Here is a 20,818-nt window from a genome sequence, read left to right as displayed (position 1 = left end):
GAATAAAGATTTTTAAAAAGAAAAAGAAATGAAATGATCGTATGGCATTGTTGGCCGGGAGGCTCCATACGGGGAAGACCTTTTTAGTTGACGCCTCTTCGGCAACTTGCGAGTCAATGAAATGAAATGAAATGTCGTGTGGCTAGGGCCTCCCGTCGGGTAGACCGTTCGCCTGGTGCAGGTCTTTTTCGATTTGACGCCACTTCGGCGACGTGCGCGTCGATGGGGATGAAATGATGATGATTAGGACAACACAACACCCAGTTCCTGACCGGAGAAAATCTCCGACCCAGCCGGGAATCGAACGCGGGTCCTTAGGATTGACAGTCTGTCACGCTGACCACTCAGCTACCGGGGGCGGACTGCGAGTCAATGATGATGGAGGACACACTACACCCTGTCCTCACGAGGCAGAGAAAATACCTGACCCCGCCGGGAATCGAACCCGGGACCCCGTGCGCAAGAAGCGAGAACGCTACCGCAAGACCACGAGCTGAGGACAACTGCTAAATAATAACCAATCACTGTCGAGCTACGTCATCAATACAGGTGGGTACGACGCAAGCGCTGTCTCCGGCGTTGTGCGGGAACCAATGCAGCAGTGGAAATCAGTATGAAGGCAGCTAGAATGTCTGTAGCATACTGTATCGAATTTATTATGAAAGTAGTAGATGCATACTTCCTTTGGCAGAAAAGTTTCATGACTGGCTTTTTTTACTTCTGCGTCTTCAACACTAAAAAATGAACAAATGTTGTTTTTGTGTTATTGGTATGTGTACGTCCTTGAACTGACCTTGGCCATGTTTCTGCGCAAACTCACTAGGTGGCAGGGCTGTGCTTAGCAACACACCGTATGAATGCTTGGTGACGCTGACACGACACATGCTGATTGTGAGCATTGCGTTAAGCTCGGGAAAATGTAGCGAAACGCGGACAGTAATTAAGGAAGCATTAACCAGGCGAGACACTTTGAAGAAGTCGTGTTCTCGAGTGGCACAAAAGTTCTCGTGTAGGCAGAGGTTCAGTGCGAGAGGGTCCCAGGAGCTGGTCGCCCGTCTACTGCACATACCGATACAAACGTGGAGCCTGTAAGGCAGTTATTGCAAGAGGACCGTCATGTAACTGTGCGTGCAATATCAGAAGAACTTAATTTGTTTCGTGACGTGTGTCATAAGACTTTACGCGGAGATTTAAGAAAACGGAAACTTAATGCAAAACTCGCCTCTCACTCACTAGCAGACGAACAGAAAGAGGAAAGACGAAGAATTTCTGCTGAATTGCTGGGTACAGCCAGACGTGATCCAACGTTTCTGTGAAAGATAACTGCTGGGGATGAAACTTGGTGCTACCAGTATGATCCCCATACGAAGCGTCGAATGGTTGAGTCCTGCATCACTGGCCTCGAAAAAAGCCAAACGACAACCTTCGAGAACAAAGAGGATAATGATTGCATTTTTTGATGGTAAAGGGTTATTTCACCGTCAGAACGTTCCTCCAAATCAAACAGTTGTAAGTAGGCTATTTAGGTTTTTATGTTGGTGACGCCACGTAGCGCTCTGTATGAAAATCACTGACTGTGCTGTGTGCAGTCTGTGGCTGGTTGGCATTGTTGGAATATTTGCTATTGCAGTATTGGGCAGTTGGATGTGAACAGCGCGTAGCGTTGCGCAGATGGAGGTGAGCCGCCAGCAGTGGTGGATGTGGGGAGAGAGACGGCGGAGTTTTAAGAGCGGACGATGTGGGCGTGTGTCCGCCAGAAAGAGTAAATTTGTAATACTAGATATCATGAACTGATATATATATATTATGACTTTTGAACACTATTAAGGTAAATACATTATTTGTTCTCTATCAAAATCTTTCATTTGCTAACTATGCCTATCAGTAGTTAGTGCCATCAGTAGTTAGAATCTTTTATTTAGCTGGCAGTATTGCCGCTCGCTGCATTGCAGTAGTTCGAGTAACGAAGATTTTTGTGAGGTAAGTGTTTCATGAAAGGTATAGATTATTGCTAGTCAGGGCTATTCTTTTGTAGGGATTTTTGAAAGTCAGATTGCATTGCGCTAAAAATATTGTGTGTCAGTTTAGTGTTGATCAGAATAAGTAAACAGAGAAATGTCTGAGTACGTTCAGTTTTCCTTAGCTGTTTGAAAATCAAATAACGTAGAGGTTTTCCAGCCCTGTCATTCTTTACATTCAAAGGGGAAGTTACGTATGTTCACATCCAACTGCCCAAACTACAATAGCAAATATTCCAGCAATGCCAACCAGTCACAGACTGCACACAGCACAGTCAGTGATTTTCATACAGAGCGCTACGTGGCGTTACCAACATAAAAACCCAAACAGCCTACTTACACAGTGAAACAAACTCTTTACATAGAAGGCTTGACACGCTTGCGACAAGCAATTCGATGTCGCGGCCCTGATTTGTGACATTTTCAGGACTGATTCTTGGTGCATGACAATGAAAGACCCCATACTGCTTTATCTGTTACCGAGTATTTGGCCAGATATTCTGTGAAAGCCGTCTCACATGCGCCATAATCGCGCGGCCTCTCACATTGCGATTTTTTCTTGTTTCCGGGAGTGAAAAGGCCACTGAAAGGAAACCCTCATCAAGATATCGCAGACATCCAACGGGCTGTGACAAATGAGTTTACAAGCATCGCAGTTGAAAATTTCCTTGCTTGTGTGTGTGAGAAATCTTATGGGACTTAACTGCTAAGGTCATCGGTCCCTAAGCTTACACACTATTTAACCTAAATTAACTTAAGGACAAAAACACACACCCATGCCCGAGGGAGGACTTGCACCTCCGCCGGGTCTATCCACACAGTCCATGACTGCAGCGCCTGAGACCGCTCGGCTAATCCCGCGCGGCTTCCTTGCTTGTTTCCAAGACCTCCAGAAACGTTGGCAAATGTGTCTAGATAGCCAAGGGGACTACCTCGATAGGAACTAGGATCATTAGTTGCTAAGTGCAATTTTCTATTTTTAAAAAAAACTGCCCTGCAACTTTTCTGAAGGAAGTATAAGACATAAATAATCATGACGAAATTACATAGTTTCTTTCATAAGCTGACTAACAAAATAAGGAGTCTGAGTTTCCTGGGTGGAAATTGATACAAAGGCACTCGCCGTCGCGTTGTGCTATTGCACTGTTAGTACTTTGTCCAACCTCCGTTCTTCCTAATTACTTCAAAAATTCTCTTCGCCACTGATTTTGTTAGGGTCTGTAGTTCTTGCAGTGAAACTGTGGCCCAATCTTCTCGGACCGCACTTTTCAGCTCACATGCGACATGTAACTGCCTTCTATCGTGATAAATATTCCCCAGCGGTTTCCCACGTGGTCCATACCCGCGGTAGTAGTAGGGAAATTCATCGATCTCGAAACCACTTTTAGTTGTAGCAGAAACATGCACAGTTGCATGATCTTGTGGAAACATTAGACTTTCATACCCTAGGTCCTCATACGTTCTAATCAGTTCAGTCTCTAGCATCTCAGTGTACATGTTAGAGTTCATTGTACTGATCCGTCAATCAATGAGTGATTTTCCTTCAGCAAAGACGGATCTCAAACTACAGCTACACACTGTGCACAACTATTCCAGCAGACAATGTTAATTTCCTTACAAATATCCACGCCTTTATACTGATTTCCACCGCTGTACGGCTGTAGGCAGGCGGCGATCACGGCATGACGCTTCCGCCTGATGTTCGTAGAATATGACATGTGAATCCCTGTATTAGCTGAGAATTAAACGCCATGGTAAACCCGAACTCCACCTAAAAATATTGGAAGCTTCAGGAATATTTCCTGAGTAAGAGTTTTCAGAAATACAGTGGCGGTCAAAATAATAGAGCCACCTGGCAAAGGTTTGGAATAAAGTGCACATTTATTACTAGACATGTTTGAACTATGATGGAAACCATTACAACCGAGTCACATTGTACTATAGTCAGTTATATAGATAACACAACACAAAATAATCAGTAATAATCAATAATATTCAAAAGAATACCAGACCACAGGGTCAAAAAAATAGAGCCAATTGAAACAAATATATTGTACTTGATCTCAGTCTTATGAAACGTACAGGAACAGTCTTTTTTGCATAGGACTGCATTAGTACTTCGTGGGGTAACCCTTATTTTTGAGGATTGCCCTGCACCTCTTACCCATAGAGTCTACTAAACGCCTGCATTCGTCACTACTGATCGCATACCAGGCTCTCTGGATTTCTTCCCACAGTTTTTCTGAAGATGTAGCTTTTGAGCGGTCAATTCTCTTGTCTAAGATCTCCCATAAGTTCTCAATGGGTGATGCGTCAGGGGACTGAGGTGGCCACTCTAATACTTCGATATTGTGCTCTTGAACAAACTGCCTTATGATCCTTGCAGTATGCTTTGGATCGTTATCGTGCTGAAATTTCCATTTCAGCGGCATTTCCTCTTCAGCATAAGGCAGCATCACATTTGCCAAGATGTCTTTGTACATTTCTGCGTTCATTATGCCGTTGATACGGTGTATTGGACCAATGCCGTACCACGAAAAACATCCCCATACCATAACACTTCCGCCACCGTATTTCACAGTTTTTAAAGTGTACTTGGGATTAAATTCCTGGTTTGGTGGGCGGCGCACATAGACTTTTCCGTCTGAGGCAAACCTATTAAACTTGGATTCATCGGACCAAAGGATGTTCCTCCACCAAGTATTAGGTTTTTGTTCATTTCTCCGGGCAAAGGCTAACCTTTTCCGAACATTAGCTTGTGAAACATGTGGCTTCTTTCTTGCAATGCGCCCATTCAATTTTGCAGATCTCAGTCGTCTTTGAATCGTTGAGGTTGATGGTTGAACATCATGTTCGTCGCTAAACAAAATGGCTTTCAGTCGTGGTGTTGACAAAAATGGGTCTTTCTTCACTTCCTTAGTGATGAGTCTGTCTACGCGAGGAGTAGTTACACGAGGTCGCCCCCTGTTCTCCACCTGCGGCTTTGTTTGTTTTGACCGTCTCATGGCGTTCTGGACTCGTTTTCGCGAAACGTGCAAGACATTGGCTATTTTATTCATGGACATCCCACTTTTGAACATCCGGAACATTACTATACGCTCATCTTCACTGGTATGCTTTGCTCTGCCCATCTAGACGAATGTAAACAAAACCACACGTCAATTTACATACAAAACAACTGCATAAAAATCAATTTAAAGGCACATGTGTAAAGCGGCTCTATTATTTTGACCCATAAGATTCTTACCTTTATGCCTCTTTTCACACGTCTAGCTCAAACGCTTCCTTTCGGACGACTAAAGATAGCAGCAACGTCTTCCCTGATGTTGTCTACAAGGGACTGACAACACGGCACTCGTGGCGATTTCGCGAACTAATAGATATCCTAGTTCTTAATCTCGTCAATAGAGGTGGCTCTATTATTTCGACCGCCACTGTAAGTGCAACCAGTCGTCTTCTATGACGGTATAAATTTTGTATTTCGACATTACCCGTTTGAGGGGATAATTCCCCAACTGATTCCAAAACTAACGTCGTGATTCCCATTAACTGCCATAGTATTCATCCGACAGCGGACGTACTGATTCCCATTAGTTGCCATCTTATTTTTCTATAGCGTACATGTTGATTCTCATATGCTATCGACACTGCTACAACATTTTCCTTCCCATTTTACATAGACTTAGTACTGTCTAGATGCAGCAGGTATAGTTAAAAATGTGCTTTTTGACATTATCATAATGTAAGTACAGCAAAAGCAAAGTTGCAGTTGTCAAGCATAAGTAATTGGCACGGGAAACACATAACATTCTTTTCAGAGACGCTCGTAAATAAAAAATATTCTTCCCTGCTTGTGTAGAAAACATTTCTCACCAGTGCTTCATGTAATTCTTGTAAGTTACTGGGCAACTTTGGAAGTTAGTGTAATCGAGTGGTATTAATAGTTTTCCTTATTTGAACCAAATCCTGAGTTGTGAGAGTATCAATATCATTATTAGCTAACTCGAAGCTTTATAGTTTGGAGGGGCGCTCACACTGATTTTCTTCAGCCTTTCTGTTCGGAATATTACTGGCTCACTGCCGGTTTAATACACCACAGTCACCCTTTTCATGATTTTTATTTATTTATTTATTTATTTAATCGCATGGGTATATCAGAAGCTCTGCTGTTTCACAGTCGCAGAATAAACTGTTCTCATTTGTTTGCTCATTCGTTTACAGCATTCTGTTCGTAATAGCAAACATTGGAAATTTGTGGTAAGGTCTATGGGACTAAACTACTTAGGTCATCGGTCCCTAAGCCTACACACTACTTTACCTAACTTCAACTAACTTACGCTATGGACAACACACACACACACCCATGCCCGAGGGAGGACTCGAATCTCCGCCGCCGCACGAAACGTGACAAGGCGCCTGAGACCGCGCGGCGTTCATAATAGCAAAGAATTTGCAGTAGAATAGCCCTGTTTCACAGTAGCGAAGATGAGCAACAGCTCATAGCTTTTGAGCTATCCATTTTAGTGCTCAGATTCACTGGGAATTTTTGTCTTGTTTTGGTCCGTAATGCCACCTCTCAAAATATGGAGTACTTTTTTCTAACACCTTGCATGTCTCTACTGTAATTCCGGATCAATTTCAGCTTCGGAAAATTTGAGTGTTCACGAAAGAAAATTTCTGCACCAGCACAAAATCTTTTAACATTGAAGACACAAAGGACTTAAAGACAGTGGGCATTGAAAATCTGTGCCGGACCGAGATTTGACCACACGTCTTCTGCTCACAAGGCAGACGCTCTGATCAGTTTACTTATTTATTATTTTTTTCCTTAATTTTTATCATAATTGTTCGACATCTGGTCTTGGAGGACGCCACATTGCATCCCTTCAAGTCCATCGCTGAACACTTCACTTCACTCAGTTTATTTTATTATTATTATTATTATTATTTCTTTACTTTCTCAGACGTTAAGTCTGATTAAAAATGGAAAGTGATGCGGACCTTGATCAAGATTCACTTCCTTTTAACTGTACGGTATGTGTTATATTGCATTTAGGAACTTTCTGGTAATTGAACATGTATCAATAATTACAGATTTCTGTAGTTGTATATATACGTTTGGATGTAGCTCTATTGCATTGATGTACTGGTGGATATTGTGTGGTATGACTCCCGTAGTTGATAGTATAATTGGTATAATGTCAACTTTATCCTGATGCCACAAGTCCTTGACTTCCTCAGCCAGCTGGATGTATTTTTCAATTTTTTCTCCTGTTTTCTTTTGTATATTTGCTGTATTGGGTATGGATATTTAGATTAGTTGTGTTAATTTCTTCTTTTTATTGGTGAGTATGATGTCAGGTTTGTTATGTGGTGTTGTTTTATCTGTTATAATGGTTCTGTTCCAGTATAATTTGTATTCATCATTCTCCAGTACATTTTGTGGTGCATACTTGTATGTGGGAACGTGTTGTTTTATAAGTTTATGTTGTAAGGCAAGCTGTTGATGTATTATTTTTGCTACATTGTCATGTCTTCTGGGGTATTCTGTATTTGCTAGTATTGTACATCCGCTTGTTATGTGATCTACTGTTTCTATTTGTTGTTTGCAAAGTCTGCATTTATCTGTTGTGGTATTGGGATCTTTAATAATATTCTTGCTGTAATATCTGGTGTTTATTGTTTGATCCTGTATTGCAATCATGAATCCTTCCGTCTCACTGTATATATTGCCTTTTCTTAGCCATGTGTTGGATGCGTCTTGATCGATGTGTGGCTGTGTTAGATGATACGGGCGCTTGCCATGTAGTGTTTTCTTTTTCCAATTTACTTTCTTCGCATCTGTTGATGTTATGTGATCTAAAGGGTTGTAGAAGCGGTTATGAAATTGCAGTGGTGTAGCCGATGTATTTATATGAGTGATTGCTTTGTGTATTTTGCTAGTTTCTGCGCGTTCTAGAAAGAATTTTCTTAAATTGTCTACCTGTCCATAATGTAGGTTTTTTATGTCGATAAATCCCCTTCCTCCTTCCTTTCTGCTTAATGTGAATCTTTCTGTTGCTGAATGAATGTGATGTATTCTATATTAGTGGCATTGTGATCGTGTAAGTGTATTGAGTGCTTCTAGGTCTGTGTTACTCCATTTCACTATTCCAAATGAGTAGGTCAATATTGGTATAGCTTAAGTATTTATAGCTTTTGTCTTGTTTCTTGCTGTCAATTCTGTTTTCAGTATTTTTGTTAGTCTTTGTCTATATTTTTCTTTTAGTTCCTCTTTAATATTTGTATTATCTATTCCTATTTTTTGTCTGTATCCTAGATATTTATAGGCATCTGTTTTTTCCATTGCTTCTAAGCAGTCGCTGTGGTTATCCATTATGTAATCTTCTTGTTTAGTGTGTTTTCCCTTGACTATGCTATTTTTCTTACATTTGTCTGTTCCAAAAGCCATATTTATATCATTGCTGAATACTTCTGTTATCTTTAGTAATTGGTTGAGTTGTTGCTGCCAGTAGTTTTAGATCATCTATGTATAGCAAATGTGTGATTTTGTGTGGGTATGTTCCAGTAATATTGTATCCATAATTTGTATTATTTAGCATGTTGGATAGTGGGTTCAGAGCAAGGCAGAACCAGAAAGGACTTAATGAGTCTCCTTGGTATATTCCATGCTTAATCTGTATTGGCTGTGATGTGATGATATTTTAATTTATTTAGATATTAAGTGTGGTTTTCCAATTTTTCATTACTATGTTTAGGAACTGTATCAACTTAGGATCTACTTTGTATATTTCCAATATTTGTAGTAACCATGAGTGGGGTACACTATCAAAAGCTTTTTGGTTATCAATGTATGTGAAGTGTAGCGACCTTTGTTTAGTTTTAGCTTGATATGTCACCTCTGCATCTATTATCAGTTGCTTTTTACATCCTCGTGCTCCTTTGCAACAGCATTTTTGTTCTTCATTTATAATTTTGTTCTGTGTTGTATGTGTCAATAATTTCTGTGTAATGACTGAAGTTAATATTTTGTATATTGTTGGTAGGCATGTTATGGGGCGATATTTAGCTGGGTTTGCTGTGTCTGCTTGATCTTTAGGTTTCAGATAAGTTATTCCATGTGTAAGTGTGTCAGGGAATGTGTATGGGTCTGCAATGTAACTGTTAAATAATTTAGTTAGATGTGAATGTGTTGAGGTGAACTTCTTTAGCCAGAAATTTGCTATTTTATCTTTTCCAGGGGCTTTCCAATTGTGAGTAGAATTAATTGCTTGGGTGACTTCATGTTGCAAAATTTTTACTTCAGGCATTTGTGGTATCAACTTGTATGTGCCTGTTTCTGCTTGTATCCACCGTGCATGCCTGTTGTGTTGTATCGGGTTTGACCATATGTTGCTCCAGAAGTGTTCCATTTCTGTTATGTTTGGTGGATTGTCTATTTTAATGTGTGTGTTATCTATTGTCTGGTAAAATTTCTTTTGGTTTGTGTTGAATGTTTGGTTTTGTTTCCTTCTATTTTCACTTTTTTTGTATCTTCTAAGTCGTTTGACCAATGCTTGTAATTTCTGCTTCTTTTCATCTAATTGCTCTATCGCTTCTTGTTATGAGATTTTACCTAACCTTTTTCGTTTTTTTTCTGACATTTCATTTCTTATAAATTGTGTTAGCTGTCCGATGTCTTTTCTCAGTTTTTCTATTCTGATCTGTAGCCTGTGTTGCCATGCTGGTTTGGTGGTTTCTTCTGTGTGTTGGTTGGTTCTGATCTCTGCCTAGTGTGTATATTTAGTGTAGTGAGTGCTCCTACATAAACCAGTAGTTGTAACTCTTCCATAGTTGTGTATTCATTTATTTTGTTGTGTATGATTGTGTTGATAGTTTTTATTGTTGTTTCGACTTGTGGGTTATTTGGTGGTCTATGCAAGAATGGTCTAATGTCTGTATTTGTGTCTTTGTATTCTATATATGTCAGCTGAAATTTCTCTTCTATATCTAATATGTGTGTCACTTCGTGTTCTATTTGTGCTTGTTCTGGTGGCTGTCTTAAGATTTCGTTTTCCTCTGATTGTTTAATTGATGCGTGTTGTTCTTTGTTTGTTTGCTCTGGGATGTTTGAGTCCATTACTGTATTTTCTTCTTCTTCTGATTGCACATAATTTTGTTCCAGTATTTGTTGTACTTGTTGTTTGATGTTTTCTAATTCTGACTGGGGTATCCTGTTATTTTTGATTATTACACGGATCTGATCAGCTAGTCGTTGTTCTGTTAAAAATTTTAATTCTTGGTATCTGGTAATAAATGTTGTGTATACTTGTGATCTGTATCCAGTTGTGTTGGTTCCTAGGTTTGTTGCTTGGTAATAACAGAACATGAGGTGTCGATTAACTTCATCTGACCATCTCATCCTCTTTGTTTTCCGTCTAGGGTGGTTGCAGGAAGCATATCCTGCAAAACACCTCTATTTGGATTTAAATCAGTTTCCAGTTGGCTAGCAGTGTTATTAGCATTGTGGGCGGGCATAGGGTTCAAGAGTCGTCCCCGACCATGACGGCGCTTGTCCGAGGCTTCTTTAGTTCTGTCCTGAACCAACTCATCACACTAAAAGGGGGGTTAGCCCTATTAGTGGTTTGTTCTTTTCGTCGCCTTTTACGACTGGCAGAACATACCGGAGGCCTATTCTTTTCCCGGGCCTCCACGGGTTTTATTATTATTATTATTATTATTATTATTATTATTATTATTATTATTATTATTATTATTATTATTATAGAGGGCAGCCAGCCCTCTACTGAACAAATGAAATTAAATCAAGACCCTAAGCTGCCGACAGGCGTTGATATACATCAACGGGGACAGTTGAAAATGTAAGCCCCGACCGGGACTCGAACCCGGGATCTCCTGCTTGCATGGCAGACGCTCTATCCATCTGACCGACCGAGGGCACAGAGGATAGTGCGACTGTAGGGATTTATCCCTTGCACGATCCCTGTGAGACCCATATTCTCAACTTAATGTCCACACACTACATTCGTAGTGCCCCTGCCCATTACACTCATTACCCGCGGCAATCTTATCGAGTCCCGTAAGAGTTCGGGCAATGCGTGTGCATCCGCACAGAAGGAGGTCAATGGCCGGCTATCCTTAAGTATATGAAGATGGTATATGTTCCTTCGAACCTGTCCGAAAGAACAGATACCATCTTCATATACTCTACTGAACACTCTGAGCTACCGTTCCGGCACCATTAAGCCATCCGGACACAGTGGGCATTGCAACAGCACGGACTACCACAGCACGCATTCCGTCAGATCCAAGCCTCAACTTATCCACACACTACTGACGTAGTGCCCCTTGCCTGTTATCCTCATTACTCGCGGCGTTTGACGACGGTTCAATCCCTTCTCCGGCCATCCTGATTTAGGTTTTCCGTGATTTCCCTAAATCGTTTCAGGCAAATGCCGGGATGGTTCCTTTGAAAGGGCACGGCCGATTTCCTTCCCAATCCTTCCCTAACCCGAGCTTGCGCTCAGTCTCTAATGACCTCGTTGTCGACGGGACGTTAAACACTAACCACCACCACCACTCGCGGCGTTTCGCCAATTCCGGGAAGGGTTCGAGCGTGGTATGCATCTGCAATAAAGGGATCATTGGCCGTCATCGCCATATATACTGTCTGTTACTTCGACCACGTCCTTTCAGATGCAATATTTATGAAACAAATTTTTAAAAAAATATGTGGGCGAGACACGATCCAGCGATTACGTAACTTGAAGGCTAACCACCTAACCACCGCCGACTCGCACACAGAGTCGCAATGTGCTGGTACATCACTAACGTGTAAAAACATTCTTGTGATTTCCTCGAAATCGCCTAAATAGTACGCCTTATTATTTCCACATTATGGTGTCCTAATGGACTACTAAAAGCGTACAAAGTTTGAAATAAGTACGTGAGCCCAGCGTCAAGGTCTCCCCTTGTTAGAGTAGTAAGTATGAGCGAAGCACTTGCCGGAAATTTCGCCATATTTTCTAATTTAATGTGACGTGTCCCTGGAAAACTCTATCCCAACGGCTGCAGTAGATTTCCTAACCCCCTCTCCCGTATACGAGCACACTGCGACATACCACCGCGTATTTTACGGCTAGTCACCCGTCACAAAACATTTTTTACGCATTTTCTATTCTCGTCGCTAAGCTCGAAGCTGTAATACAGCGTGTACTCTGTGCATCCCACAATATATATTTTATACTGTTGCCAGTTTGGGTTACATAAACATCTTCAGCAAGGGGTATCCCAGATCAGTCAGTCGACATCGGTTATGATCAGGAATACATCTATTTGAAGATAGTTATGCAGCTGATATCTGCAGTAGCATTAAATGTAGATTCTGCGATGGACTGACTAAATGTTACGTTATAATAATGTGTACGTTCAAAATAAATTGTATCACTAGATCCGTCTGAAAGGGCTCTCACAATTCACATGAAGTAACGAGCGTCTGCCAAAACACTTCCTTTTGCGAAGACAGTTCGCGTTGCATAACACGTCGATGAAGCCGTATTACCAAACCTAATAAAAGATATTAATTGTTTAATAATATATTACGCTGTACTTAAAAGACCTCTTTATTAGTGTGCAGTCCCGCAGATCTTACACATCGCCCAAGAGCGTCCCTTGCCTTCTCTATTCCCCAGCGAGCATCACTGAGGCAGATGCTTTTAATTTGCATTTCTGTAATTCGCCTCTGTAATTTTCTTTTCCCTCGGGTGTCCGAGATAAGTGACGGTCCCACTGTATTTAAATTGCTTTTTACTGGTCTGTCTGCACACATGAAGGCAGCGGCTTTGTGACAGTAGCGTGTACAAAACGTGTTGTAGAGCTAACTACACGCCCAGTTTTTCTTCTTTCGTGTGGATCACTGCCTCGTGACAGCCTTTGTAGTTTATGCAAATTCAGTGACTTCAATGTCTAATGTCTTGAACTATGTAACAGTTTAGTGAAAGGATTAAGGAGCACAGCATGTGGAATGTTTAACAAGACTGTTGTCGTGGTGGTGGTGGTGGTGGTGGTGGTGGTGCTGCTGCTGCTGATAATGATGATGATGATGATGATGGTCTAATATCTTACATGTAATGTAACTGTTTACAGTTCTAAATGGTGATCATAGCACGTGGAATACAATGCCTAAGAGGTGGTGGTGGTGACGATGACGATAAAGCTGAAGGGACAGAGCGTTTACGCAACCATCTTTTTTCCACTTGGTGGCAGAAACTGGTGATGAAAATTTTTTCCTGACCAGGAGTCTAACTGGTTACCTGTTGGTGGAACGTTAACGTCCCCTCCTATATAAGGCCCTGGGTTCGATTCCCGGCTGGGTCGGAGATTTTCTCCGCTCAGGGACTGGGTGTTGTGTTGTCCTTATCATCATTCTTTCATCCCCATCGACACGCAAGTCGCCGAAGTGGCGTCACATCGAAAGACTTGCACCGGGCGAACGGACTACCCGACGGGAGGCCCTAGCCACACGGCATTTCCATATAGGCGGTTACACGCGTGGTTCTCTAAGTCTGCTACAAACTAGGCGTCTGCCTAAAATTGACAGATCAGCTACACTGCAGCATTCTCTGATGTAACTGAATAGCAATGAACGCTTCGATCGGCATGCATCTACTTAAGGATCCGTTGAAAAAGAACCACTTCCCGCACAGTCGCCATTTCGGACTCTTCTCCCAGTCTTTAATAAAACTTAGAAGACCGCAGGAACTTCGCTGCAACTGCTTAGAGACTTCTCATCGGAAATCGATAGCTTATGAAGAGCATTCCCGCTCATTCTAGCAGATACGACCAAGTGCTTCGAAAATCTCTCTAACAATTTGCATTTCCCTCGCGTCAAACTGTATTTTAGAAATTGTCTAATCTATTTGAGATTGCCTTTCAAGTTTATTAAATCTAACGTCGATATTATGCAAATGTAACGAAGAACTAACTTGCGGAATTGCTGTTCAGAAAACGAATTGCACTTGTGTAGAACTTCAAAACTCATAATTTTCAGTGAAGTGCAGTTTAAAAGTTATTCAACACTTCATGAAGCATTCAGTTCTAAACCTCATTACGGGAAACCGTTAAATTACATTTTTCTAAATCTAATCGGGAAAGTCATCAATGTTTTGGGAAAAAGCAATGGTAAACAAGAAATGCGAGAGATTCAGATGTGCCCCAAAAAGAAGTATCTTCAGTTTTTTTGATTTTTTGTAATTAATGCTTTGTTTTATAATTTGTTGTGTCTCTTGTAGATTTTCCCTCTACTGTAATGTTCTGGCTATCTTTATACTACAGTTTATTTTTCGTACCTTGTCTGTAATTTAATGCTCTTTAACGCTAAGTGTTGCTACTTCCGCAATTCTTAGTTCAAATTTTTTTGCCTCTTGTTTTTTTTATTCTGTATTGTCCAGGCTTTTTTCATAGTCAGACTCAGTTTTCATACACTTTGCATGTTTTAATATAACGTATGTTCATTCTTGATAGTGCTCTAATAGTAACTCTGGCACCAATTAAAAGTTAACGATATGATATTTACTTCACGAGTTACCACCAAAGACTCTCTGCATTTATAACGTTTCTAGCACGGCTTGCAATAGCGGTTTTGTGGTATCTAGTTGTTACCTAATGTTGGGTTAATGAGCCGATAACTGGTTTGTGGTAAATAAATACTAGTGGAGCAAAATGCACCTTGTTTCACAATCTTAATATGAAATTGTCCCACAACATTTTTGTAAAATTATGTGCATGGTTTCGTCCTCGCTAGTTCAGAACGCATTCTTTCAGTTAAATACTTAGCCTATACGACATATAAATGTCAAACATTTTTTTAAACAAATGAACATACGTTGTATCGCGAAATTTTGTTCTACTCCGTTTGGAAATGGCTACACCGCCGAAACTGCAATTGACGATTATATTAATATATAGTTGTAATAGTCATACGTGACGATGAGATCTTTAGAAACATTATTGGCTACAGCTTCGACAGATTACCAACCATCTTTTTCGGGAAGTCAAAACTGAAATTTCTACGCCGCGAAGGAGACCGTTGTGTGTTGGTCTAAATATCGACTCTCAGATTATTTTATTCCACTGTTCTCATTAGGAACGCGGTTGCGCAGTGGTTTGTTTGTTATTGAAGTGGAGGTATGTTTGCTTTTGAGGAGGAGCCTTTGATGCTTAGAAGAGAAGCCTTGTTTATTTTAGAAGAGAAGCTTGGTTCGTTGAAAAAGGGGAAACCTGTTTTCTTTAGAAGATAAGAATAATTTGCTTTAGAAGAAGGAATAATGCTCATTTTATTAGAAGAGTTTGTTAGTGCGTTAGATCTCGAAGACGAGAATTGTTTGTTTTCAATGAATATCCTCGTTTCCATAAGAGGGAAGTTTTGGGTGTTCTAGAAGAGGAGCTCGCTGTCACAAAAGGGAAGTTTTGATTGCTGAAGTAAAGGAGATTTGGTTTCAGAAGAGAAGCTTTACCTTGAAGGGGGGGGGGGGGGGGACTTCTCTGTTTTAGACGAAGAAGAGAGTTTTGATTTGTCCTAGAAGAGAAACCTTGTTTGTTTTCGAGAAGGAGCAATGTTTATTTTCGAAGACGAGCTATGTTCATTTCAGAAGAGGAGTCTTGTATGTTACGTGACAGATGTTGACTCTAGAAGAGAAGTTTTATTCGCTTTGGAATGCGAGTCCTGTTTGTTTTTAGGAAACGTATCACGTCTAAGTTTTGAATATGAGTGTTTTTTAAGGCTCCATACCTTGATCGATAAAACCGGAACCCGTACAGGAACACTTCGCCGTTCCTCTGTCTGTCTGTCCATCTGTTCGTTAGTTGAGACGCCTTTTTCCCGGGAACGGATCGACGCATCCAGTTTATGTCACATACTAAGGTTTACAGGGTGCGGCGCTTAAATCTGGACAAATTTCAATTTGAGTTCCCCGCCATATCGTAGGTCCGTCGGAGGTCGCGATGGCGTTGTTGAAAGCCATAGGCATCTAGTAAACAATCAGAACCTCAAAATGGTCGAGATGTTGCGGACAAGTGCGGAGTACAACCAAAGAGCCGCGATTATCGAAAGTCTTGGCGCTGGGCGTTCACCCACTAAAATAGCTCGACTCTTCGCGTACCCGAGATCAACTGTTTACGATGTTGTGACGAAGTACGATGCTTCGGAGAAGTCTGGGGTTCACGTCGTAGGTGTTGTTTCCAGCGAGGGTGATATGCCACAACATTTCTTTGAAAAGGAACAAACTGTCACAAAAGAAGTTTATCTGCAGTTTTGAGAAATGCCGTGAAACCGTGGATGGCATGGAGACAATATGTGTTTCAGTAGGACGGTGCACCGGCTCATGTGAACCATTCAGTCCAAAATTGACTGTCGGATAACGTTGACATGTTCTGGTCAAAGGAGTTCTGGCCCCACGAAATGCCCGGTTTTGAACCAGATCGACTACTATGTTTGGAGCGCAGTCGAAAAAGTTACCAATAAGACGACGGCCCCAAATGTTGCATCTCTACGCACCGCTATCGAAGTAGCATTCGCAAATATGGACAGCGCTGTTTTAAAGTGCGTAGGATCGCTTCAGGTCAAGACTGGAGGCGGTCATTGTGGCTGAAGGGGGGTTACACCGCATAATGTTACGCTTGAAAGATACCACAACTTATTTGAAAAAGTATTTTCATTTTCATTTGTGTTTTGTGTAAATAAATTTGCCTTTAAAAAAAAGTTTCATTTGTCCGGATTTAAGCGTTGCACCTTGTATGGTCCTTTGGTGGTGCAAAAACGTTAAGCTTCCAAGCCAGTGCAGTCAGAAGGTACGGCCATTTATATCACATATTTTGATGCTCGGAATCTCAGTCATTAAAACCTATAGGGTACTTTCCGTTGATCTAGGATCATAAAATTTGCCAAGAAGCAAGGTTTTAAAGTACAACAAAAAAATCCAAAAATCGTTAATCTGTAATTATATCACCAGAATGAGATTTTCACTCTGCAGCGGAGTGTGCGCTGATATGAAACTTCCTGACAGATTAAAACCGTGTGCCAGGCCGAGATTCGAACTCGGGACCTTTGCCTTTCGCGGGGAAGTGCTCTACCAACTGAGCTACCCAAGCACGACTCACGCCCCACCCCGCAGCTTTACTTCTGTCAGTACCTCGTCTCCTACCTTCCAAACTTTACAGAAGCTCTACTGCGAACCTTGCACATCTAGCACTCCTGAAAGAAAGGCTAAGCCATGTCTCCGCAACATCCTTTCTTTCAGGAGTGCTAGTTCTGCAAGGTTCGCAGGAGAGCTTCTTTAAAGTTTGGAAGGTAGGAGACGAGGTACTGGCAGAAGTAAAGCTGTGGGGACGGGTAGCTCAGTTGGTAGAGCACTTGCCCTAAAGGCAAAGGTCCCGAGTTCGAGTCTCGGCCTGGCACACAGGTTTAATCTGTCAGGAAGTTTTGTAATTACATCGCACTAAAAAAATTATTTGTTATCCGACTTCACACTTAACATAAAAACGTCCTAGAAAGTCTTGGAATGCATGGGACTGATATCTGGCCAATATCAATGACGATAACAGGAAAAAAATCACAATTCCCGTGATGGAATAACTTCCTACATACATAATTAAGTTAGTACGGAGCCCCTCAGAGCGCGAGTCGTGCACGCACCTGGTCAGTTGTTATGGTACGTTGAAGAGGAGTATTACATGTTACGCTTTAACAAAATGTTGAAGGTCATAGAGCGAGAAGTGTTTAAGTGGCAGACTGAGGATCCAGATCTGCAGTTCGAGTACCAGTCAATCTTAGGAATTTAATCTGTCTCTTATCACTTCTTCCACCTCTGGTAATGTTTGTCTACGTGATAAATGCAGATTTTCACCGAGGTTCAGAATTCACGTCGACTGTACCCCCACTCCCCTGTAACTGGCTGTGTAGGTCACTTCAAAGGTCGGAGGAAAGCTAGAGCTTATCACCTCCAGCAGGACGAAGCCTGGTGAAGCACTGCAGCGTTCAGAGCAGCCTTCAGGCTGATCACTGCTTTACCTCAAAGATGCTATTCACGAATTCAAAACCCGCACCGCGGCGCTAGGACGGGCAGTTACCGGAGGGAGACCAGAAGTCGTGGTCCGCGCCCGCTACTGGCCGCTGCGACAGCGCCGGACGGGGCAGGTAATTAATTCGAGGCAACTCTAACTTCATTCGGAAGTTGGGCGACGCGCGTAACTCGGCCACCGCGTCGCAGTTAAAGCCGATAACTGACGCAAAGTGTGCCGTGATGAGGGGCGCCGCTGCTGCCCCCGCTTATTTCTCGCCTCTGCAGGGGGCGCCCCGAGTTGGACTGTTGCCAGCAGCCGCTGTTCGCAGCTCACCGTCAGGCTAAGACCAATGACGAGTCTTCTCGGAGCCGGAGAGAACTCGTTAAATACATGCGCTGCTGAGGGACTTACACCAGGGATCCTACAGACACTCGTATACATACACTACTGGCCATTAAAATTGCTGCACCACGAAGATGACGTGCTACAGAGGCGAAATTTAACCGACAGGAAGAAGATGCTGTGATATGCAAATGATTAGCTTTTCAGATCATTCAAACAAAGTTGGCGCCGGTGGCGCCACCTGCAACGTGCTGACATGAGCAAAGTTTCCAACCGATTTCTCATACACAAACAGCAGTTGACCGGCGTTGCCTGGTGAAGCGTTGTTGTGATGCCTCGTGTAAGGAGGAGAAATGCGTACCATCACGTTTCCTACTTTGATAAAGGTCGGATTGTAGCCTATCGCGATTGCGATTTATCGTATCGCGACATTGCTGCTCGAGTTGGTCGATATCCAATGACTGTTAGCAGAATATGGAATCGGTGGGTTCAGGAGGGTAATACGGAACGCCGTGCTGGATCCCAACGGCCTCGTATCACTAGCAGTCGAGATGACAGGCATCTTATCCGCATGGCTGTAACGGATCGTGCAGCCACGTCGCGATCTCTGAGTCAGCAGATGGGGACGTTTGCAAGACAACACCCATCTGCACGAACAGTTCGACGATGCCTCCAGCAGCATGGACTATCAGCTCGGAGACCATGGCTGCAGGTCCTGTACGGGCCTTTCTGGATACAGAAAATGTTCGACTGCTGCCCTGACCAGCACATTCTCCAGATCTCTCACCAACTGTAAACGTCTGGTCAATGGTGGCCGAGCAACTGGCTCGTCGCAATACGCCAGTCACTACTCTTGATGAACTGTGGTATGGTGTTGAAGCTGCATGAGCGGGCAGCTGTACCTGTACATGCCATCCAAGCTCTGTTTGACTCAATCCCCAGGCGTATCAAGGCCGTTATTACGACCAGAGGTGGTTGTTCTGGGTACTGATTTCTCAGGATCAATGCACCCAAATTGCGTGAAATTGTAATCACATGTCAGTTCCAGTATAATATATTTGTCCAATGAATACTCGTTTATCATCTGTATTTCTTCTTGGTGTAGCAAGTTTAATGGCCAGTAGTGTATGAGATTACGCGGATATCCTGGCAAGTGCTGCCAAATATAAGGTTATTCGGACTTCCTGGGTGGTTGTGACAGGAATTCACTTCCACGTGTGAGCTCCTTTGTATCTGTAGCATCTCACCCACAGTTTTCCAGGATGCCAATTAATTATGGCCCCACTAGAAGGCAACTGGTGACTCCGGAAAATATACAGACTGTAACAAAAAAATTAGTACACCCTTTAAAGGTTTCCAGTTCTGTCGAGATTCACTGCTGCAACAGTGCATATGGAGTACATGAAATGATTACATTTACAGATAAATAGCACAATCAGTTCTGAACTACTAGGTACTGGAACACCCATGTTAGTACGTGGTGCAGCCTCCATGGGTGGCAACAGAGTTGCTGACGCTGGCATCCAGTCAATCGTACAACTAGCAAACTGTTCTGGGATACGTTATGCCACTCTCTGCTTGACCTGTTGACGTAGTTCTGTGAGAGTTGTTGGTTGACGAGTTACACACACCACTTCTCGTCCCATCATATTCCATGTGCTCGGTTGGAGACAAGTCAAGAGACCATATTGGCCAAAGAAATTGCTGCACGTCTTGCAGAGCACGGGAAGTGTGTGGGCGAGCGTTATCCTGTTGGAAGAATGCAAGGATTGTCCTGTTGGAACAACACATGTCCTTTCTGTTGCAAGAAAGGCAAAAGAATGGCTCTACCAACATTTTGCAAGCACCAAGCGTGGGCTACCGCCCACTTCAGAAACACCTAAGTTGAACGAGAGTACACCCCAGACTCTAAGGCTTGGATTCGAGCCAGCATGTATTGGTCGAATGCACTCTACGGAACAGCGCTCACAAGCTCTACATCGTATGCGCAAACAACAAGAATGGCCCCAAGCACTATGACACTTAATATCTGAGGTCACCAGTCCCATAGACTTAAAATTACTTAAACCTAACTAACCTAAGAACATCACACACATCCATGGCAATTGTTAATAAGCGGTTAGCAACAGTTCGTGTTGACACGTCTTGGCTCACAAGCATTCTTATCTGTGCTGTGGTAGTTGTACGATCTGTCAGTGCTGCTCTTACAATACGATGATCCTGGCTGGCGTCTGTTAAGCATGAACGTCCAGGGGTGTGGGAATGTTCACGTGACCACTGATACAAGCGTACTTGCACAACTGACGCAGAACTTCGAATTACTGTGGCGATTCTCCGAAAGGAACGTCCTGCCATCCGGGAGGTCATAACTTGACTCCTTCAAACTCGATTAGTTGGCT

Source organism: Schistocerca nitens, chromosome 4, assembly GCF_023898315.1.
Source record: "Schistocerca nitens isolate TAMUIC-IGC-003100 chromosome 4, iqSchNite1.1, whole genome shotgun sequence".
In the NCBI taxonomy this organism is placed as follows: domain Eukaryota; kingdom Metazoa; phylum Arthropoda; class Insecta; order Orthoptera; family Acrididae; genus Schistocerca; species Schistocerca nitens.
The sequence above is the reverse complement of the archived record's forward strand: the minus strand, read 5'-3'. Positions refer to the sequence as shown.